The 24,354-nt window shown below is 37.0% G+C and overlaps 1 protein-coding gene and 1 long non-coding RNA gene across 2 annotated transcripts in view; both read left to right on the forward strand.

Annotated features, from left to right (window-relative positions):
• LOC146708102 (zeta-sarcoglycan-like) overlaps positions 1–24,354 on the forward strand; it is a 379,840-nt gene that overhangs the window by 111,947 nt on the left and 243,539 nt on the right. The window lies entirely within an intron of this gene.
• Positions 6,929–7,956, forward strand: LOC146708103 (uncharacterized). The gene is made up of 2 exons (XR_014921101.1): positions 6,929–7,117; positions 7,699–7,956. It is a non-coding gene; the product is annotated as an uncharacterized LOC146708103 (long non-coding RNA).

Consider the following 24,354-nt stretch of genomic DNA (forward strand, 5'->3'; position numbering starts at 1 on the left):
ATAATGCCCCTTAAAAAGAAACAGTAGATATCAACATTGAACTCAATGGATAGCCATCAAGTTGTAGCTATTTTAAATGCCTTAATTAATCCCTTAATTAAAATTTAATTTACCTTCAGAAGAAAGCTATTGGCAATTAACCACAGTAATAATAGAATCACTGGAACTTTAAGCAACCTCTTTTCAGTTACCTTAGGTTTTCTTAACCATCCCAGAAACTTTTTCTCAGGTTTTTCTGTATGCAAGTGTTGTGTTTATGTATGCACCAGGATGTATGGGAGTGTACTGACTTATGCTTTATATGTTAGTTTCTGACTGTGAGGCTGCATATTTATTTAAAAGAGTGGTAACCAAGTCAATGATATGTAAAAAAAAAAATCCTGTAAATGATGCAGAGGTGTTACCATAAAATTGTGGATCAGAATGTTTTAACATCATGCCATGCCTCCTTATCACTGGCATACTGATGTACAGTTTTGAAAAATGTGTGTGTGCTTATTGTATGCCAGCCTGAGCTCTGTTATATTTCTGTATAAACGGGCACATGAGTGGGTTAAAAGGCTTACAGAGTGATGAAGAGAAGGGCCAGAGTGAGCGTGTGGATGACAGTATGAGTAACAGTAAAAACAGACAGATAAGATGTGAGTCAGGTAAAACATCTCTGTGACTGACTATTTGTGCATGTATGAGGAGTGGGCAAATGTTGTTGGCAAAGACTTGATTACTATTGTCAAGATAATATCTCACCTATACTTGTTGATATTTTTATCTGGCCACAGGCAGCATGTACAAATTGGAGTAAAAGACTGTCATCCATACATAGTTATAGAAATAAATTAAGGTTGCTCCTATAATAATAAAAACTATAGGCTAGATTGTAATTTGAATATTCATTTTTAGGGGGAAATTGGATTGATTTGACTGTGTTACAACTAGGGCTGCCACGATTAATCAAGATTACGTCGACTATCAAAATCGTTGACGACTAATTTAATAGTCGACGCGTCGTTTGAAGCTTTGTAAGATCCCAAAAGACGCAGGAATAAGTAGTAGGATTAAAGAGTGTAATAACGGACTGAAACAGAAGATGGCAGCACTGCATGTACAAGGATGCCAGCTGCCATTAAACCTCAAAGAAGAAGAAGCAGTGTCCGGTATCGTAGCTGTGTCCAAATTCAGGAACCGTATCCTCCTGTGCCCGCATTTGTAGGCTGATTACATTACAGCAGCACGACGAAGACTGTCCAAATTCGAAGACTCCGACAAATGTGGCCGACAAATGCGCCCTTCATTTCCCCAGATTTGAAGGATGGGTCGGGTGTATACTTTGTGGCCCAAACTATCCCAGAATTCATAGCGCAACCCTGCTCAGTTTCCAACAATGGCGGCAGCTAGTTTTAATATTACTCTTATTTTTCTTTCTGGGTCACAAAATAAACGTTTAACATATTTTCAGGCGAGAATGTGACTGTGTAAATTTCATTTTCGGAGAAAATGCAGTGGTTACCCACCAGCTCGATAGCTAGCCGGGGTTCAAGGTGAGAACACCGGACTCCCGGCAAATCGTTTTCAAACCCACCGCCGTCTTTCGCTACTCAGGTTAAACATGATATATAAGTCACTTAGATAACTTAAAAATTTTATTGTTTGGCTTTTTTCAGTATTTTATTTGTTCCTGAGTATATTGGTTTGGCTGAGATTAAAGTTATGGTTATTACACCGCTGAATAAACGTCAAGCAGACAACTGATTATCAGAAGTGTGAGATGCTCGAGAATTTACTCCGGTGTCCCGTTTTATTTTAGATAGCAAGAAGCAGAGGGCTGAGTTTATTAAACTCCACCGAAACAATCTGCAAATTTCATTAAAATTCAATAAACTATCATCTTGTCTTTATTTTTAGTTAGCACATACCTTAAACACTTCAAGCTGTAAGCTAATGATAGTTATATAAGAGCAGATGCATGCTGGTGCAATAAGCCGAACGTTTTACGTCCAATGGATGCATGATCTGATTAGTTGACTAATTGCAAAAATAATCGGTGATTAGTCAACTATCAAAATAATCGTTTGTGGCAGCCCTAGTTACAGCTCAAGTGTTTTGTCTTTTTTATGTTTTCCTCTTTAAGTAGTATTTTCAAAGACTTCATTTAATTCATTGCAATAGTTGTGCATTGTTGTATAGTTGCTGTTTATTGACATGTGGAGACCCTACAATATTACAGGATAAACCCCACCAATCAGACAGCCTCCTATGAGCAAGTGCTTGGCAAAAGTGGGAATAAAAAACTCCCTTTTAATAGGAAGAAAACTCCTGCAGAACCAGGCTTCAGGAGGCATAGTCATCTGCCGTGGCCAGTTGTGGCTGAAGGAAAAGACAAGAGAGCAGAGGGAAAAATGACAAAAGATACACATAATAGAAAGTTTAAAATGAATGATTAATGAGTAAATGCAATCGTTGTATATAAACACATGGAGAGTGAAAAAGAAGTCAGTGAAGAAGAAATGATCAGTGCATCATGGGAAGCCTGCAGCAGTCTAGACCTACTGCAGTGTAATTAAAGGCGCCAGTATACCTGCCAGAATGGTCACTTCACTCACCGCCTCAACCTTGTCTCACAGTCACTTGTTTTCATAACCTCCGTTATCAGCACAAGAAGCAACTGCAGTATTCTGCCGAATAATAGGTGTTGCCACTCAGAGAATAAGGCCACATAAGTGCTGCTATTGTCGGAGAAGTCAAAACCGGAAGTCAAGACTTTGTCAAGTGTTTTTTTGCAAAGTTTTTTCCATAAAAGTTTTTATCTGTATGTCTCTGGGTTTCTGTACTGAATATCATTGAAATGGTGGTAAAAACCAACACGATTGTATACACATGTTTTCAATCCAGCTGTGATTGCTGTGGCGGTATGTGCCAGGTTACAAAAATCAGGAGGTGCACAACCAGCCAATGTGCCACAAGACACAGGCAACCCGGTTAGCTTAATGGCCCCATAAGTGTTGGTTCAGTGTCACCTGATCAAGCCGTGAATATAAGTTTAATCAAATAGAACGGTAATCCTAATCTTAAAAATAGAGAGGATATTTGACTCTCCCCAAACCAAATTGGGAGTTGAATATATGATGTGTCATGATTACACAAAACCCTGTATGTGAGGAAAATATTTTTTTAATTTAATTAGTTTATATTTAATTTTACAGCCAGTTAAGAGAAGCTAATATGGAAGAAATATAGTCTCTCTTTCTACACCCAGTCAGTACTCTTGCTGCAGCATTCTGGACATATTCTGGTCAAAAATAACTCTGAGATTCGCCACAGTGTTACTGGATGCGAGGGTAATGCCATCTAGAGTAAGCATCTGGTTATACATTGTGTTTCTAACATCTTTAGGGCTGAGTTCAATAACCTCAGTTTTGTCTCAATTTATAAGAAGAAGGAAAAAATTGAAGCCTTAATCCAGACCTTTATGTCTGTAATATATAACTATAGTTTGAATAATTGGTGTTTATTATCTGTCTTCATGGAGATAAAGCTGGTCTACGTGACAGTAAAATGTATGTAGTGCCTTGTAATAAGATAAGATAAAATAATATACTTTATTGTCATTGGACAAGACTGTACAATGAAATTATGGTGCAAAGTCAGAATACCGACCTAATATTGCCTTAGCATAAATGACCCCACTATCACTGGAGTGCTGAGCCACTGCATGTACATGCGTTGCCATATTGCCTAAGGGAAGCATGTATAATGTAAATAGAAATGTTCCCAGCACAGAACCCTGACTAACGTCTGTGTACTGTAGAAGACTTCCTGATTACATGAAGAAATTGCAGTATTTACTGTCTCAGTCTCCCCCTTGTTCATCTCTTTGTAAGTGAGCAAACGTACAAATTTACATGCGGTTCAGATAATTATGAAAAAGTACATACGCAACTAAAAATAAACTAAAGCGAACTAAAGCAAAATCACTGCAATATTTGTGGATAGAATAATGAAGAAGGAAGTCTTCCAAAGTCTTCAGCTTGACCTCAGATCAGCAGCATGATGGTTGAAACTTGGACATAATTCCAAAAGGACAATAATCCCAAATACACATCAAAACTTGTCAGTAAAGTTGTATAGTGTACAATCATTCCAAATAGAAAATAATTGTGGAAATAAAAGTACACTGGTAACAAATAATGTGTCAGTGACATGTACACCTTTGTGTGTAATTGGAACCACACAGTTAAAGTCAAACTTACTTTAATCTCCTGTTAACACTATGATTTGTGCAAATGGTTCAGTAAACACTGTAGCTTGTCCCAGGCTTGTCTCCAGCACTGATGTGTATTTGCTTTTATCTTTGGCTTTATTTAAGAGGCTGCACATATTGGAAATGATTTTGCCATCCGTCATCCACTTGTTCAACCATCTGCCATTAACAGAAACCTAAAATCTGTTTGTGCCTTGAGGACAGTACTCGGTTTCTGTGTTGTAGTGCAAAGCTAATAAGATTGTGTGTCATTGGTTACACTTAACAAATAAATATGCAATAATTAATTCAGAAATTTAAAATTTACAAATGAAGAACCTTTCATGTAATAAAAAAAAGAAGCATGTTTTTTTTTATTGAAAGAATTTGTACATACCAGTTTTATAAAAGGATTTATTATAGTGACATAACCTGATAAGTGTTAAGATTAACGTGTAAAATCATTCTTTATAAGGTTTTGGAAAGCTGGTCATTTAAAAGCTTCAGTAAAATTCTAAAAGGTTACAGAGCAGTCAGAATTAACAAATGAAGACAGAGTAGTTAGGCATAGTGTCATGATAAAGATCAAAAAAAGAAACGAGTCATTTGTCAGTCTGCATTTGTAGTCTGTTGCAAACATGCACATTAATGCGTTGAACCTTTATGTGTATTTTAGATGAGTCTCTTGTTAAAACACTGCCAGACAAAAACTAACACACAATTGTTACCCACATGTACACATGCAGTGACAGTGAGACACTGAGTTACCCATCCACAGACGCACACAGCATCATACAAAATTGCCTGGAGTGTCCCAATAACAGCAGATGGTCTTTTTACTCCACCTTTCTCCCTCATTCTACTTGTCTGTGTTGTTCACTCCACCAGTCTCTTTTCAGTCTTTCTCCCTCTCTGATTTCCTTAGTTTGTCCATCTGTTGCTATGCTGCTTGGCCAACAATATTTTTGCTGTCTTTTTTTTTCTTGTATGCTCTTTTTCGTATTACTGTTTTTCTTGAGTTATGTCTCTTCTCTATTTTTAAAATGTCTTACGTCTGTCTTCTCTTCCAGTTTTACTTCTGCTGACTCTGTATGTTCTTCTTACCTCCAAAATTCACTTTGTCTTTCTTTCTTTTCAACTTCTTACAAATGATGTACACTTTCAGGACTAAATGCCTCTGTGTTTCCTATGGGAAGTTACGAGAGTTGACAAGGCCACTAGCACTGCCTTGCCATGCCACCTTGATGCTGTGCCAGGCTGTGTATTTGTGTCTATGTGTGTGCCCTGTGGACTAAGTAAACATCACAAGTTTGTGTGTTTGTCTGTGTCTATGTGTGTGAGTGTAGTATGTGTGTAATCGGGTTGACAGGGTTGGCAGCAGGCCCTTGCCACCTTGTCTGTATGCCAGTGTGGCTCAGCCGTTTTCAGTATATTATTTTCAGCCTACATTTGATGCTAAATTAGATTCAGAGATTATCTATCTATCTATCTATCTATCTATCTATCTATTAGGGGTGCAACGATGGTTCGGTTCGATACTTTGGTGTCACGGTTCGATATTTTTTCGATACAAAAAAATGTTCATGCTTTTTTAATTTGTCATTTATTAAAATTATAAATATATATTTTAACTCAAACGTACAGTTTTTAAATTTAATGTTGCTGAAACAACAAAGGGAAATCTATCTGATGGAGAAATCACTCATCTTTGGAAAAGAGAGTTTATTACAGAGACATGGCTCTTTCCAAAATAAAAGCTATACTATATGCTTTTTCTGGGCTATATTCTCAGCAGCATATTAAACATATCAGGTCCCCATAGGGAGAATCATGTGCTAACGGCTGTCTAAATGACTCTGGTAAAGTTTGTAGCATGCGTGTTGGCTGTTTTTGTCTGCTTCCACTTGTCTTTGCACTAGGATGATGTTGGCGTAAATGTGCAGTCATATTCGTTGTGTTCCCACTAGTGCTGTCAGCGTTAATCTCGTTGAAATGACGTTAATGCCATAACGCGGCAAATCTCCTTTAACAAGCTACCGCGGATCGCCCCGTGCGTGGGGCTAGACGGCGTCAACACGTTAACGAGCAAACTGTGCTAACGCAGTAGTTCCCACCCATGTAATTGAGCATTGCGTGGCACATCCGACATACTGCTTTACTTTTGTCCATGGCGCGCTTACCTTCAGGGTCATACTTCACATGAAGACCAAAATAGCTCCAAAGGCCAGATCTGAATGAGGGTAGGGGAGGTTCAGTTTGCTATGTTGCAATAAGCTTAGCTTCTGTCTTGCTAGGTTACGCTGCGCTCAGTGGATCTGCGCTTGACAGTGCTGCCTAGGCACAGTAGTCGAACGCAGATCCACTGAGCGCTCAACACAGACAGCATCGTCAGAAGAAAAGTTGATCAAATAAATAAAAAATTTTGTATTGTTCAATACATATGCGTACTGAACCGAAAGCACTGTATCGAACGGTTCAATATCGATACGAGTATCATTGCACCCCTACTATCTATCTATCTATCTATCTATCTACACAGCAAATTCAAAAGTGTTAAATGTTTTGGTGTTAATAGTCTTCTTGCAAAAGTAGAGTTAATTTTACTCTAAGTAGAGTCACATTCTTTTAATGTAACTCTGAGGAGTAAAATGATAGTAGTTAAAATCGAGTGTTAAAATGAGTGTTTCTATTTCAAATCTGGAGGTGTTACAATGGAAACATTAACTCTTGACCTCTTAACTCTGAACTCCTAGAGGGGCTATGACACCAATAGAGTAAATTCACAGACTCCGCCCCCAGCACCATAGGCTCCAATCGAAGCTGAAGTGAAGCCGTTTCAGAACATTTTGCTCTACATATTTGAGTTGTTTGCCATGCTTGGTAAGTCATTTTTTCAAAGATTGTTTCAATTGTTATTAGCTTTTACTTCTGTGGCTCTTTGGAGTTGAGACAAAGCTGTGTGAAAGGCATTAGCCATGTTGCTCGCTGATAGCATAATATTCTGTTTTAGCTAGCTGAAAGGTATTGTTTGCAGGCAAATACCACAGCCTTGAAAAAAAGCTTGCATGTGAATTTTCAGTCAAACCTTTGGTCAAATACACCTAAAACAATGTCTAGAATGTGTGTATAATGGTGCTACTTGAAGCCTGAAAACGATTTCCCATAAAAATAAAAATAAAAACGAGCAAACAGCAGTAGCAGACGTCCTGACTGGGTTCTACGTTAGCATTTAGATCCCTCCAGAGTTTTGTGCACACGGTTTAGGTAAAAATGAAAAAGGTTGAGGTTTTACATTTAGTTCAGTATTACCTGTTGCCTGTGTCCTTGTCTTTTGGGAAAATACTTTACACAAGTAATGGCTCAAAGAGGATTCCTTTTTTTTTTTACTGTGCTGCAATTGATTACTGGATTATTTGTGGCATTAATTAGTGTCAACTAATTTTTATTCAATCTCCACATAGGATATGCTTGTGAAGATGGAATATGGGGGAGAGCAGAAGTGCGTTGAAGTTCCACAAAGGGATGAATGAAGGACATGCATATTGTATTGAAGAAATAAGTGATGAGAATGCTGTTATTTGCATTTACCAGCTCACCTATGTCAGACCTTTTGATAAACAAAATTCTAATGAAAGTGAGAACATGTACACTGTTACATCTTTCAGAAAATGTTTTGAAATTGTGGTGCACAGTTCAGAATAAATGTTTTTCAAAAACCATTGCGTCTTTTTAGTAAATGTTTATTTCCAAAAGAAATTTCTAGAAGTTCAGAACAGTAAAATTCCCGCTGTTTAGAATTAATTAGAAGATAACTCTTACGTAGTTAAACTAAAATACTCTTTTGAGAGTTAATATATAATCTCTTAACACCAAGTGTTAAATTATCAACTCCAGACAGATTTGGTGTTTAACACTAAATCAGAGTTAACGTACCAACTCTCCAAAAAGAGTTAAATTAACACTCTCTGGTGTGGACCCATATAGACACTTTAATAGTGTTGAAATCAAATCCGACAGTGTTAATTTGGACATGCTGGACTATCTATCTATCTATCTATCTATCTATCTATCTATCTATCTATCTATCTATCTATCTATCTATCTATCTATCTATCTATCTATCTATCTATCTATCTGTCTGTCTGTCTGTCTGTCTGTCTGTCTGTCTGTCTGTCTGTCTGTCTTGTTCTTAGTTAGTTTCTTCTACCATATTCATTTGATTTCAACACTCTTGCAGGAGAAATCACCACAATTGTTCTAAATACCTAAAAAAATACAGGCGCAGCCACAGAAAATATTGGAAAATGAGGTGTTAAATGCCCAAACTGGTGTTCAGGCTGCTGTAATGTCAAACAGCATTTTCTCTACTCTCACATTCTGTCTCGTCACGCTTTCCTAAAATATAACACAAGTGAACCAACCAAAATGGCTCGGAGCTGAGAAGGGGAGAAAAAAAGTCTCTAAGGCTTCCTCTTTTCCTCTGCCACTTTATTTCCCATCAGCCTCTCACCCCTCTTCTTCATCTTTTTCCTTCCTTAACTCTGCTTTTTCTATCAACCCCCTTTCTCTTTTCTTTGTCCTTTTCCCTCCACCTGGCATCTTTTCTGTCTATCTCCCTTGTTCACCCTTTTCATTTGTCTCCCACTGAATCATTAATGCCTGCCATGTCATGATCTGTGTAGATGTGAGCTGCTTTCGGAATGATTATTCCTTCTTACTGTGTTCGCTTGATCTCCCACTTGCTGCTGCATATAGGCAGCACGCTCTCGACTTCTAACGCAGTTTATCATCAGACATTCGCAAAGAGGCTCAAATTAACATAAAATGACATAAATGTGCATGTAGCTGATTCAGCTGCATACATTTTTTTGCCATCTTCATTTTTTTAGTATCATTTCATCATTTCAAACTTAAACACTTGACATTATTCTGTGTGAAAAGACACTAAGATACCAGTACTGTTTAGATCCTATTCCTAGTCTGCAAAATACCAAAATGTGTTAAGTTCAGATGCCTCCATTTTAACTATTAAAATGCGCATCCTTGCAAATTATAAACCTCTTATTAATAATAATTCACGAGGCCAGATTTTCTTTATTAGCCGAACCCTTTACAACAGGTGTTTACTACTGTAAATTTAATTATGCTGAAGCATGTGTGCAATGTTGGTGGAGCATACAAGACATGCAAGAATCCATTTTCACGGTCTTGGTAGAATGCTGGTCATTTTTAAAATCAACTTCTTTTATAAATTCATGTCTTTCCACTCCACCCAGTACAAGTGAAATGAAGCTAATTTGCTCATGTTAGTGAAATTTGGCTGTTAATATATTCTACAACAGCTACTGACTGAAAGTAACACTACCAAAGTTAGTTATAGGAGAAAAGACATATCACTCTATCGGAGCAGCTGTGGCTCAGGAAATAGATCAGGTTGCCTCCCAACTGGAGCAGCCAGTCGTCCCCGATGCATCCATCGGAGTCTGAGTGTATGTGCTAATGTTAGACAAAGCCCTTACTGTAGGTACAAAAAAAAAACCCTGCTTGCATGAACGTGTGATTAGGTGAATGAGGGTTGTAGTAAAAAAGAACTTTGAGGGCTCAGTTAGAGTAGAAAGTAATTTAACCAGTCAATTTACCATTCACGCTGTCACTGTTAGTGAAATCGTGTTTTCTTTTGTTTGTCAACATGTCAGTAACTGTAAGTGTAAATGAAAGATTGGCAGATTGAAGCAAGTTAATACAGCATAGTTTCAGTTAAACATTTCCCCACTCTAAAATAAAAAAATAAATACTTTTAAGCTTAAAACTATACAACTGAGAAAGAACATCATCATCATATTTGTCACAAAGACTCATACCACTTGTAATTGTTCAAAAAGTAGATACTTTTATTTAATTATTTCATAAATATGCTAAAACATCAGCAAATGGAAATAAATAACAATGACATCTTTGTGTCATTTTTATCTTATTGACTTACTTTATCTTGATATTATTATTTTTTTTAATGAGATTTTCTCCTTTATTTATACCAATATTGACTTTGAGAGGAATAAAACATATTTTGTGCTATTTTATGTTCTTCTGTTTGAGCACATGTAACAAAATGTTGTGAAGAGTTTCACATATTGTTTTTACAGATTGCAACTGTAATTTGAGTATTGGCAAAAACAACCAGAAAGCTCCCCAAAACAGCCTGTGATGCTGGAATTTTTGATAAAATCTAAGTCAAAACTAGGAACATAATAACTAAGGTAAAAACAAAATAAAAAATACACGGTTACAAGTATAAAGGCACATTTGTGAAAAACTCACTCATTATTTTTGAGATGTGTATTTCCGTGTATTTCACTTATTTGAGCAAAATGGATAGTTTTTGTCTGGAAATCAAAGAAATAGAACATGACACAAATGATAATTATAAAGAAATGATATACATAGACTGGGAAAATTCACTTGTTAAATCCAATATTTTTCCATAAAACCTTCAGAATCACATTGAGGCTTTTAACATAAAACCTATAATAAATCAGCAGGTATCCATACTGATCATAAACTCCTGAATATTTGTTCTTAAATGACCAATCATAAGTTTGCTCTTAGCTCATGGCAGAAATGTTTATATTCAAACTGATTATGTCACACATGATCATGCATACACACTAGACGTTGTACAGTATGCAGAGTCTGGTTGAGCTGCAGTCTTATGTAACAGTTTAAAATGTCTAACAAATCTTAGCACTGCTCTGCCACTGTGAATAGCTGGAAAAGACAGAGGGAAGAGGGCTTGAATTAAGGAAGAAAACAAGGGCTGTATAAGACAGAGTGAAACCATAAGCAGCAGAATTAACAAAACATCATTATTAACATTGATAAAATGAAGTGTTACAAAGCAGAAAGTCTAGATGGAGATTTCTGTTACACTGCCAGAATCCCAAGTGACTGCAACAGCAAACTTATTATTTTGATATAAAGTTCTAAAACATTTATATTTAGCATAGTCCTGAATACTCTCTGTTTCCTCTTTAATTTTCTACTACATGTTAGATTTTGGGGGGACAAAAATCCTTCCTTTGCTTAATCAAAGCAGCATTTGTTGGTCAGAACCTTGATAAGGCAGAGGATAATAACTCCAGTGTCTACAAATAGACAGTGAGAGTGTCACAAGTAAAACTGACACAACTGGAAATGACCACAGCTGAACTTGGAGAGTAGTCAAAGGAAGCGATAGAAGGATAACTAGAAGTGGTGAAAAACAAGATGCAGGAGATCGTCAAAAGCAGGAGAAGAACCTTCTGACTGGAAGAATTTGTTAACGTTAAGAAGGAGAGACAGAAGCTAATGACAAAGGTGTAGACAGCAGCAAGTTTAATATGTAAAATGAAGAAAAGGAGAGAAAGAAATGCCAAAAAAGGTGTTAGTAATTTGAAAGGATTTGTCTTTGGTTTTTATCCGTCTACTAAAAGAGAACGAAAATGCTCTCTTTCAGTCACAGGGAGCACGATACTCTTTGCAGAAATAAGAATCTCTTGTTTTTATTATCCATATATATTTATGAGCGTGGGTTTATGTGAATATCAGTATGTGTAGATTTTGTGGTGCTGCACTTTTAAAGTTGATTTTTAGTCTTCTGAAAAGTCATGCTCAGTGATTTCACATTCCTTGTCAGTGTCTTTTGTTGAAAAGTCAGCTAAATGTCAGCTTAATGTGTTACTTTCTGAGATGAATGAAGAAATATATGCTTTAACGGCAGCTATTGCCGAGTTTTAAGGTGCCATGTGCATGTGCGAGTGTTGAATGAATGTGAGTTTTCTCTGCATGACTTGCTGTCTGTCTTCCCAATTAAGCTCCTGTGTTTTTTCCTACACTCTGGTCTTAAGGCACACTTTGCTGTCAAACTTCCCATAATCCCTTTTAGGCTGCATCTTGTCTGACTCATGACAGCAGCTAACCAGAAATCTTGCTTGTTTTTTCTCTCCAGCTTTCTTTTTGATCCCTTCATCTCTCTAAGATTCTGTCTACACAACCCCCTCATCCAGCCAGACCCCCCCCTACCAGCATCACATGCCTGAATCACTTTCTCTGTTCTGTTTCACATAATAACAGCACTTTGTATTCTTTCCTCTTTCTTCTATGGCTTCATGTGTACTCTGAATGGATATTAAAGGTTAGGCAAGTCTTGGCTACCGTCTGAGCTCAGTAGGTAGAGTGGTGGCCCCATGATCGGAAGGTCGGGGGTTCGATTCCCCTGAACAGCCACCCTGAGGTACCCCTGAGCAAGGTACCGTCCCTACACACTGCTCCCCGGGCGCCCAGTGGCTGCCCACTGCTTCACTGAGTGAATGGGTTAAATGCAGAGAGGGATTTTCCCCACGGGGACCAATAAAGTACACTTTCTTTCTTCATCATTATTTATTAAAATGTTGCCCCACTGATATATTGTTTCCTTTTGAAAACAACGATTGCATTTGAAATTTCTTTTCCCACCTCAATGTGAAAGTAGATCTAAACAAAATAAGGTTATTTTAATGATCACACATTTTTGTGTATTTCATATGTCACTATATACAGCCTTCATCAATGTGGAAAGTATAGCAAAATGTAAAAAAGAAAAGAAAAGTAAAAATATATTAGCTGTGCATGTTCATGCTGAACAACAGACTTGCACTAGCACTGGCCATATTAGGTGATAGGTTTGTAGCTTGAACCTATTCGCTGGAACGTTGAAGACAATATAATTACACAGCAAGCAAGACACGAAGTAGGCAAAGTTCTTCATGTTTCTCGTGCACGGGAGAGAACCGGACAAACGCCATTCCTTCACTTGACCCCAGTTGCTCTCGTCCGCTCCCCCGTAACACTGCTCTTTTATTGAGGTTACATGAATATACATAGAAGGTACGACCTCTCCCATGCTCCCAGAGTGCTCTCCAATGCACACAAAGTTTGCAGGCTATCAAGGATCAAACCTCTACCAATCTACAACGAATTATAAAACTCTAAGCATATATAAGTAGATATTTCTAAGCATAAACGACAATCAACAATACAAAACCTAACATTAGGTACATCTATTCAGGTGCTCATTAACTCAAATATCTAATCTGCCAGTCACATGTCACCAGTTCAATAAATCTAGGCATATAGATATGGTCAAGATAAAACAATCATCAGAATGGGGAAAAAAGATTTTTAAGTGACTTTGAACGAGCCATGGCCAGACAGGCTGGTCAGAGTATTTCAGTATCTCCTGATTTGTGGATTTTCCCACACAACCATCTCTAGGGTTTACAGAGAACAGCTTCAAAAACAAAAAAGAAAATATTCAATAAGTGTCCATTTTCTACACAAAAATGAAATGCAGCAAAAGACCAGAGGAGAATGGTCAGAGCTGATAAGAAAGCTACAGGAACTTGAATAATCACACTTTACCAAATACCACATAAGATATGCAGAAGTGCATCTTGTGGATGCACAACACATCAAACTTTGAAACAGATGGATTACAGAATGGGAGAAGGACAGACTGTGTAACACTCCTATGAGCTAAGAACAGGATACAGACAATGTTTTCCCAGCTTTCTACATTTTGCATGAGCCATTGCAAACTGTAGAAGACTGGAAAAACATTGTCTAGTCTGATGAGACTTGATTTCTGCTCCAATTTGGCGTAAACAACATGAAAGCACGGATTCATCTCGCCTTGTATTAACATTCTGGGATGCTGTAGGTAGCTTAATGGTTTGCCCAAAGTGTGTTTTCTTGGCACACTTTGGGCACTTACTACCAAGTGAGCACAACTTAATCTCCACAGTCTACCTGAATATTGTTGCTTCCTGACCATCTTCTGATGGCTGCATCGAGCAGAATAATGCATCATGTCACAAAGCTCAAATCATCTCAACCTGTTTTTTTTTTTTTCTTAACTCAAAGGCTTCTACAGTGACCAGATCTCAGTCCAATGAAGCTTTAGGGATGTGGTGGACAGGGAGATGTGAACCCAACAAATTGGCCAAAACTGTGTGATGCTATCTTGCCACAATGGACCAAAATCTCTAAGGAATATTTCCAGTACCTTGTTGAATCTAGGCTAAGAAGGAAAAGGGGGAACCAATCTAGTATTAGCAAGAAGTACCTAATAAAGTATCTGTTAAGTGTGTGTCTGCACAACAATATTAAACAAAAAGTAATGAAGCCATTTTGCTGCTGGCAAATTCTACTTCCAATGGCAGCAGAAGTTGGAAGTTGCTGTGCTTTAGAAATGTTTGTACAGCCATCTGTGAAACAGTCACTGGTGACCCTTTTGATCGTTCTCTTACTCATCCCTGCTTAAAATGCATATCTCCGTTCATATATATACTAACACAATTGCACAATTATTGTGATTCCTATTCATAGCTTGTCTTTGCTTACTCACCCTTCCACTAGAAAGGCTAATGTATGGCTTTAGTTCTAGCTGATAGAATTAACTTCCCCTCTCGGTACTGTTGCTTTTCTCCTACTTGACATTTTCAAACATTTCTTTCATTTTCAGGCTCTCTCATCATCTCATTGTTGTCTGCTTATGTGACTGGGTACCACTCTCAGAGCTGTGGTTACTCACCCTTAAAATATGCAAGATAATGTGCAGGTTTGAATCTTTCAACTAAGATTTACTTCACTTTGTCATCAAATCTGTTGTTTATTCACTCATTTTCCTCTGCTATTCCACGTTGTTTGTTTTCCCCCTGTGTTGGTGCAGGGTTTTCTATAAGTATACTGTGTTTTTGCCAATTTGCTACTTACTGCTTGAATACTTTTAATTTGAATTTTCTGAAATTCAGTGTTCTTAGTTGCTTCTGATACAAACTGCCAGTGAGTTAACAGGCAGTGGAAAAATAGAAATTGTACACAGAAACCTCCAAAAGAGGCTCAAAGAGCCAACAATGATCCTAAAGGGTAAAGTTGCAAATACAGACAGTTTTCCGATGCTTTAATGTGTCACTCGCCCTAATTTCATAGTGATTTATTAATGAGGAAAAATTACAGATAGAATTCTTAATATGACAGTAACATCCAAATGTGCTGTGTGCCAACCCACCCATTTTCTTGCAGAGGTTAATGTGGGGCTTTTTATTCTGTCTGCCCTTGCATTTATTCCATCTCCTGCAAACAACCCCTTAAATTTGTTTTCATTCCTTTATCTTTTTACTTTATCCCCTGCTTTACATGTTAATATGAGGATAACTCCAGATTACAGATAACTGTACCTCTCTCTCTCAAGTGAATGCCTGTTGCCGTTCATTCTTGTTCATTCGTTTGGTTTCCATCATTCTATCTTTTCACGTTTCCTTACTCTCTCTGATAATGTGACAATGGTAGATCTTTCACAATAAGCCTGATTGTTACAGTTTCAGCTACTCAAGAAAGGCTCCAATATAACTGTTAGGAAAAACAAAAGCTTATGGGGTACCACGGGTAGGATGCCACGTCTTTTCACAACAGCATACTCAAAGCGACTAATTATTTCCATTCACAGATTCTTAAAACCCTCACGACTCAGGAAACTCTTCTAATTGCTATCTGAGAGTGGTGACAAAAATCTGTGTTCGACATCCATATTTTGAATATGTCCAAGTTTCTTGGACATACTAACCATTTGTGAAGACTGCTTTTGGACTGTGAAGGATTGTTTTGGTGAATAAAGAAAAATAAAATAAAAAATTCTGGTTGTTAAAAAATTCAGTTGCTCGCCCAGTAACTTTTAGAAAAATAAAAAACTTAGAAGTCCATGTCCTTTCAGAACGGGATGCTAGATGCTGCTAAAAATTTCCACTGATCCTTAAAACCCTTATGACTCAGGAAACTACTAATTTTTATTTATACTGACAGAGGTTACGTAAATCTGTGTTGGAGCTCCAATTGTTGGGTATGGCCAAGTTTCTTGTGAATATTGTTGTATTGTTTGTATTGTTTTGTTGAGAGAAACAACAAGAGAGGTATTGTTTTTTAAGAACAGCAAACAGCAAACCAAAAGCCTTTTTTTTCTTTGCATGCCAAACCTCCTTGGACCCAGTTAAAAACCCTCACAGTCATGTAAATGATTACAAACACTTTTTTCCACTCTTATTTAATCATTTCATTGTTCTTCTTTTTTGTTTTTTTCTTCTTCACTGTTGAGCAAAAGAGGGCCTTCTACAAAATGTGCCTGGAGCTGTACTATCAGCACTTAAGGACAGGAAAAGCCTTTTATGTTGGTTACTTGTCATTAAATTTTACAAAGGATTGGGATCAGAGCTCCAAAACAATGTGAGCCACCCTTTAATCTGAAAATACTTTCAGAAGCTGTGGATTGAATGCTGCTGCAAAAAAAGGTTTCCATTGTTTATTTTAGAGCCAATATTACGGTTCACAGTAATTTGAGGAAACAAGCACACAAACACAACATTATCACAGAGCACAGTTTGCCATCATAAGACACTTGTGGGGTAATCTTACATAAAGAGATTTACATGCTTAATTAAGATATAATTTTTAGACAAGCTGGATAGTTTGGTGTCTCAGTCCAATGTGTGTTATATTCTGTGTCTGTTGTAATCATAGCACTATGTTGCTCAAGAATTTATTCATTTATTTTTTCCATCTTTACTTTCATAGACACATGCCTACACGTGCCTACATAAATATACAAACAAATGCACAGATAACTCGTGGAACACATATATAGACAGTGATTTGAATGAACTAGACCAGGCTGACTCATGCAGGTATGTTAACAACGACAAAACAGGAGTACCACTTTATGCAAGTGATTTTTATCAACTCGCATTCAGGAAGGCCACACGCTGAAACAGACACACAACAACTGATTAAACCTGTCACGTGTCACCTGTCTGAATAGAGTGAGGCGGGAAGGAGTGAATGAAGAGGTAAAAAAATAGAGAGTGATGGAATTTAAAAATATGACAATCTGTCCTTCAGATCCATTAGTGACTGAAAACAGATTATGTCACGGCTCTGCAGTTTTGCTTCACAACCATGCAGGTGACTAAAATTTTGAACAAGAAAAATTGGTTAATTTCTTGTTCTTTTACTTGTTTTATTCTTGACACCAACCAGTCCCTTGTTCTCTTTAACAGTGTGTTTACATTGAGCTTATCTGCGTAGCCAATTTAATGAAAAAACTTATATATAACGTCTTATTTCATTGTGTAATCTTCACGTGCTTTGTCCAAAGCACACTCTGTGTTGATTTAGTAGATAATTATATTCACAGCATTCACTCTGGTTCTGCTGGAGGTTTCCTCTGGTTTAAAGGGAGTTTTTCCTTCCCACTGTCGCCAAAGAGCTTGATCATAGAGAGTCATCTTATTGTTGGGGTTTTCTCTGTATTGTTGTAGTGTCTTTATTTTCATGTGATTTGATGCTATATAAATAAAACTGAATTGAATTGAATGTTTGATCCAATGAGATTAAATGCTAAAAAGGTTATCTGTTGCTCTTGGGTAAAATATAGGAGGCTAAAATGTCAGCTCTGGGAAAAAAAACAACAAAAAAACAACCAAAACCTGGTTTTAACACATAACTAATAATCTGACCAAACCCTGAATGTGTCTGAAAGAATAAATTGAGCCTTGGGGGTATTTTCCTCTATTCTACCATGCTGCTGCTTGTCCATATTTGACTAAGGGGATTCGGTAATGGCTTCTCCCCGTGTCCCAGAACCAAATAGTTTCCAACAGTGGCTGGCACATAGCATGACTGGGTATGCAACCGAGACGCCGTTATGGCCTTAACACAATGCCATTATCGCTGTAACACAGTGCTAATGCTCTCACTTGCTTGCACTCTTAAAACACACACACACAGACATACACACTAAGGCTGTGTCTCTCCGGAAACTAATGGGATGTGTTCCTAGAAAGACATGGATACTTAAGAGCTGGTTAGGGGCTGAAAGCAGATGGTGTGTGTGTGTGTTTGAAAGAAAGAGAGAGACTGACATATGTGAGTTCTGTTGTTTGTTTTTGCTTATGTTTATATACAGACTTTCTCATGAAGCCTCTAGCCACGGAAGAGTCTGCTGGTAATTGTCCAGCTATTTACATTTTGGTTAGTGTGTGTGTGTGGCTAAATTTCTGTCTGATTTGTTCTCTGCTCATGCTTGTGTGAGTCCCTAAGTGTGAATGCTCATGATGCTTTTTCACAGTAGTGCATCCTTCTGTGTCATACCTGCAAAATCAAGCTTGGCTAACAGTAGAAATACATTACTCTTATTTTGCACCTGAATCAAAATTGGGCTTAAAGTGACACATGTACCTTTGCTAAATATGATAACACACTGAAACACATCCACATTTTAAGTACAAGCATTCATGTAAATGAAACATACATTTCCATGCACACACACAAACATACAGACATAAACACACAATAGTGGTATTTTATAGTTTCAGCTTACATATCCATTCCGCATATATTCACATAGAGAACTAAGAACATGTGACAAAACCTAAAATGCTCCAATGGTGTGATGTTGCTGGTTCTTATCATCAATGTTGGTTAAAACAAAAAAGCAAGAAGAGTATGACTCCAGCGAGAGAGGAAGGTTAAAGTATTCAGACAGAGAGAAAGGGGTCTTCTCACCATCTTGTCATCTCATCTGTCCTTCTACATATGGTTCTGCGTTTGCCCAGCCCGTGTAATGCCAATGTAAGCTCGGAATTCAGAGACATGAATCTGATTTGCATTTTGCAGCTGTCATCTGTTCGAGGTCTATATGTGCAATCTGATACAAATTTAACATAAAATGTGGCTGTTTGTGATATTTAATAAACTGTTTCATTGCAAACCTCATTTTGTGCACTAATGACTTCACATTGGGTGTTCTGATAAAAATCTGGTTCAGTTAATTCTTATACCCTGTGTGTTCACATCGGCTTACTCTAGATGATTCAGATTACAGACAGGGCCTGGAGTTGTGCAATGTAGGATATTAAAAGAAATTTCCCTTTGGTATGAGAAGAAGTGGGAACAGTTCTCTGTCACTCTGTGTTTGACAAAACAACCTGACAGACACACAACCCGTCCTACAGTTTTAGTCTTTTCATTCACAGGAATTATATTTACTGATTAAAATTCAGACCATAAAATCAGGAAAAGGTTTCACACATCTCCAATCAGAGACAGATCCAATCATAGCAGATAATGAAGCAATAAAACTGCTGTTAGTCAACTGTAAAAGGCACATGCATCGTGCATGTATTCTGCTTAATCAGCTGCAAACTGTAGATGCAGTGTTTATTCATGAAGCTTTACTGGGTCCACCTGCTTAACTTTTAGGTTAGCTACTAACAGCATTAGCAATGGCTTTAAGCTTTCCAGCTGTTTCAAATGTTTAGCTACTCCTTAGTCCCCTTCAAGGATGATGGTACCTGTTATAAATGCAGACTTTCCATAGTTTTGTAGGCTAGGTTTTGTGAGTTGGAAGCACAGCCCTCCGCTGTTGAAAAAAAAAACTAGGAAACTAGAAAAAATATAAAACAAATAATCTAGAAAAACAAATAAGCTCTTGGTACATCACCACTGACCTATTTATGTTTCTAATCAGTCTTACAGTCTTGGTGACTTGGTCGGTGAAGAAAAAACTGTGGATCTTGGTGATTTCATACTCATGAAACTACTTTAGTTAAACAAGAGCAGACAATGATGAATCCCATTTAAAATAGTTGGCTAAAGATGACTGTAGATCAAATAAGATTGTACTTGATGCTGGCAATAATCATTAAAATTAAAACCATGCGCACCTTTGCAAAAACAATGTCAGGCTGTGTAGTTTTCGTTGATACTCTGACCAATATTGACATGTGGCTGCATGTTGTCCTTCAACCATTACATTACCTTCAACCATCAAGTGTCCAAAAAAACAGGATTGCCTTCAGAAATACTGTCTTCTCAACTTACAGATTCTCCCCATGAAGATTCAAACTTGAGTCTGCCCCTTCCCACTCTTCATGAGGTTCCTAATGTTAGAATCCTCAATGCCCAAGCCAGTAGGACTGGCAGCAATCTTTCATGCTACCTTAGCAATCACCCAAAGCCTTATTTCCAGTTAGGGTAGGGTGACCAACAGTCCTCTTTTCCCCAGACATGTCCACTTTTCACGTTCTGTCCAGGGCACCCGGGGGGATTTTCGAGATTGAAGAAAATGTCCGGGTTTGTGACTTGTAAAAGACTATGACATTTTTGTTTCACCATTCATTAACCGCACAGAGAAGGCATCGTTTAAATATGTTAAAATCTTCTTTAAGCAAACAGTATTATTAAAGTTCTTCAAGACTTGGCCAAATGTTCTCTTTTTTGGAAATCAAAATATGGTCACCCTAAGTTAGGGTGTAGAAGACTCACAGTCTTCTACACCCTAACTAGAAATAACATAACAAATTTTTATTTGTTGTTATTTAATGTATTATCTGGCTGTCCCTAACTCACTTTTAATCTTGTTTCACAGTTATTTTATTGGATTTAGTGTTCAGTTCAGTTATTGTGTGTGACTTTAACATCCATGCTGATGTTGAACACGACAGCCTCAATACTACAGTACATTTAATTCATTGTTGGGATGAATGTGAATGGGTTTCTCTCAAAATGTAAATGAATCTTTTTTAATCACATTCTTGAGTTTGTCTTGACACATAAAAACTCTGTATTTAATACATTATCCTCAAAACTCTCTTTTGTCTGACAATTTCTCAATTATTTAAATTTAAATGTACAAAAATTGACTTCATAGCACTAGGGGGGAAATGTCATTACAGTAGATGTATATCTAAAAGTGCTCTAACTAAATTTAAGTAAAGGACACTTCAGTATTATTTTCACATAACACCATGTGCCAAAACAATGCAGAGGATCTAAGTTTTACTCTCTAGAGCATGGTTATTTTGTATTATTGTAGGGTACAATAAAAAAGCCCATTTAGGGCAACTGTTGTTGTAATTTGGCACTATATAAATAAAACTGGAGCGAATTAAATTGTTAATAGTGTAAAAGCCTCACTTCATACAGCATTTGATGTTGTGGTTTCTCTGAAAAAGAAGGCAGGAAATTAGACAGGTTCACCTCCCCTGGTACAGCAAAAACAATGTGCCTTAGAACAGATAACATGTGAGCCGGACAAGAAATGGTCTTTTACTGCTTTTGATGGTAACGTCAGTACTACGTTATATGGAAGGATTCAGTAATGCTTTGTATGAAAATATCTACAATTATATTTCTCTGCTCATTTCTTTAGAATGTCTCCTTTTACTGCCTTTCAAGTTAAATAGAGTCACTGCCATTGTGATTAAATTGTAAAAAGTTGGGGATCAAAACAACTTTTATCCACTATCCAATTTAGAGTATAAGTAGAATTACATCTTTCAGTGTTAAAAGAAACATGCAGCTCCTAGATACTTTGCGAAGACTTGATAACCCTATCCCTTCCCTATTTATTTAATTACTAGTAGATACTTTTATGAAAGAAAAAGAAACCTATTCTGGAAATATTTGAGTTCACTGGGAGGTACAAAGTGGTGGATGGAAAATGAAATAAGGAAGCACATCTGGTGTTAGAATACACCCACTGAGACAATGAGAAGTTTATGGGGCTCTTCTGATTAGGACACATACACACACATACAAACAGGGGTAAAATGGCAACATCACGTTACCTGCAACTCTGTGCACTTCAGTGCATCGTGGTGGGTGTTTGATTGGATTTAAATGTGTTTTTGCTTTGTTACTTTGTTCTATTTGTGTTTAAGTACAGTATATCTCAGCATGGGAGTATATTTATTTATATGCTTATTCATGCGTTTCAGTTTGAAAATATCCATTGCTATTAGACTGCTATTAAATTCTTACTGCTTTTTACACAATACACAAAATCTGTGTTATCTTGTCTCAGTCATGCACTAATTAAACTCTGAAAGGTAGCTGTAAAAAACTGTTTGCTTGTGTGGATTCAAGCAGCAAGTCTTGGTCAGTATTTGAGCCCTCTTATATGCTGAAGTGTGCCCTATTTCATCACCCAGTTTGTAACCCTATTATTATTTAAAATGAAATTGTGATTATTACACACTATTACCAGTCTTGTTCTAGCCAACATTTTTGTATTTCCAGTTTAGGATCAGTGAGCAGAACGTAATGCGCTTTGTTGACATAAATATTTATACCGACACGAAGAACAACAACTTACCCATGCACTAATCACAAGCTTCTCACGTTTTGTGCTATAATCACTTTGTTGATGCATATTTCAGTGAGTCAAGTAAAGAAATAGGTTGAGATTACTGTTCCAATTCTTTAACTTTTGACTGCAGTTCGGAAACACTCCCGGGGTAGCCATTAGTGGCTTGAGAGGCTGTAATGAAAAGCTGGAGGGGGTCCCACAAGGTCTAGATGAAGCCCTTGCCACTTTATGCTGCATAGGCGTGAAATAACAGCATCCTGTAATTGCCCTGGATACTTTATGGGGGTGTGTATGAAGTCTGAGAGTTCTAATGACATGGCTGGAATATTGAATCCATTCTCTTTTTTCCTAAAATCTTTGTTTGTTTTTTTGTTTGTTTGTTTGTGCAAAGTTATGTAAAACAGAAGCTTGTTGAACTTTTAATGTATTCATGGAATCTCAACTAAGTGGGCTTTGTCTCCTCAATACTGCTGAGCAATTAAACATATTGGTGATAATAGAGTACAGTGATCTGCTTCTTCTTCTTGTTTCAGGAAAGGCATAGTGTGTCACTATTTGATGATATAATTATATATTGAAGGTGGAGGGTGCAGGGGGCTTTTAATAACTGACTGTAAAGTCCCAAAGTAGAAAAGCTAACAAGAGTCCAAAAAACATGACAAGGTAGGCAAAGCAGGTAGGTAAACACTAGGAAACAGAGAACATATCCAAAATGTGAATAGAGCAGCACAAGGACGAACACGAGCCAGAATGCATACACACACCACATTTAAAAAACAACAGGCCAGGTCTAGTCATACACTGATAGATCACTGGGAAATAACACAGATGGCAGCCATTAAACCAGGTGAGAATGCTGAGGGGAACCAGGGGAAAACACTGGAATTAAAGCTAACACTGAAGAAGAGAGAGTGGGCCTAAGGCCAGGGCCCACCCGCTTCAACAATGGGCTCATTTTAATAGCCCCAGTGAAGTATTTTCTTATTTTCAATGAATACGACTTAAATATTTAAACCATAATATAAAAACTCTAAATGTGTTTTCCTTTCTAAAATGAAAACAAAAGGCAGTGTTTATTAAGTTATCATTTGCAAATTCTGACTAACCCCAACAAGCCATTTCACATTGATCAATACTGGTTCAGTTATCAAGTTTCTCAGCACAAGATGAAGCAACTTTGTGTGTGACGTGTATGTTTTACTAAGTCTGAGTTTAGGGTTTTGGTTGTAACTCAACCTCAGTGCATTTGTCACGAGACAAGTTCATGAATTTACAGTGCAATGCACAAATGCTCTCTGTGTTAGTGTGAATGTAGCTTACTCAACAATCTCAATGACCAATAATTTTCATCAGTTTTTATTAATAACCTTTTTATTTATTTAATTACTTTTTGAGAAAAGCAAGATAACACAAAAACTACAATACAAAATTTACAAAAACACAGACACAAACTATGATAAAATGTATTGACATCTTGTCAGTGAATAAAAATAACATGAAAATATTCTAGGAGAGATTCAATTCAATCAATTTCCTTCATCAAATAGTGCCTGGAAGTTAGGATTTTGTTTATACAATAAATATATAGGTTACAAAGAAAAAGAAATACATGTTTTTATTGTTTATTTGGAATTTATGAAGAGACATTTTTGCCATCCCACTATATATATTGATTTAATGAACATAAAAAGGATAAGATGACAAAATTGACATTCATGTCTGTGTTTTCACACATGAGCAACGTGAATGACCACTTATGGCCTGACAAAAGATTTCATACTTTGGATTTAGGTGTTTTAAGTGAAAGATTGGCATACACTGGTCTTCACAATCCACAGCAAAGTTTATAATTACAGATCAGGCATTGTTTTAAGAATGTATACACACCATGTACCCACCTTTA

The sequence above is a fragment of the Copadichromis virginalis genome, linkage group LG6 (genome assembly GCF_057382275.1).
Source record: "Copadichromis virginalis isolate Kocher_CV1m ecotype Utaka linkage group LG6, C_Virginalis_male_GT1.1, whole genome shotgun sequence".
In the NCBI taxonomy this organism is placed as follows: Eukaryota; Metazoa; Chordata; class Actinopteri; order Cichliformes; family Cichlidae; genus Copadichromis; species Copadichromis virginalis.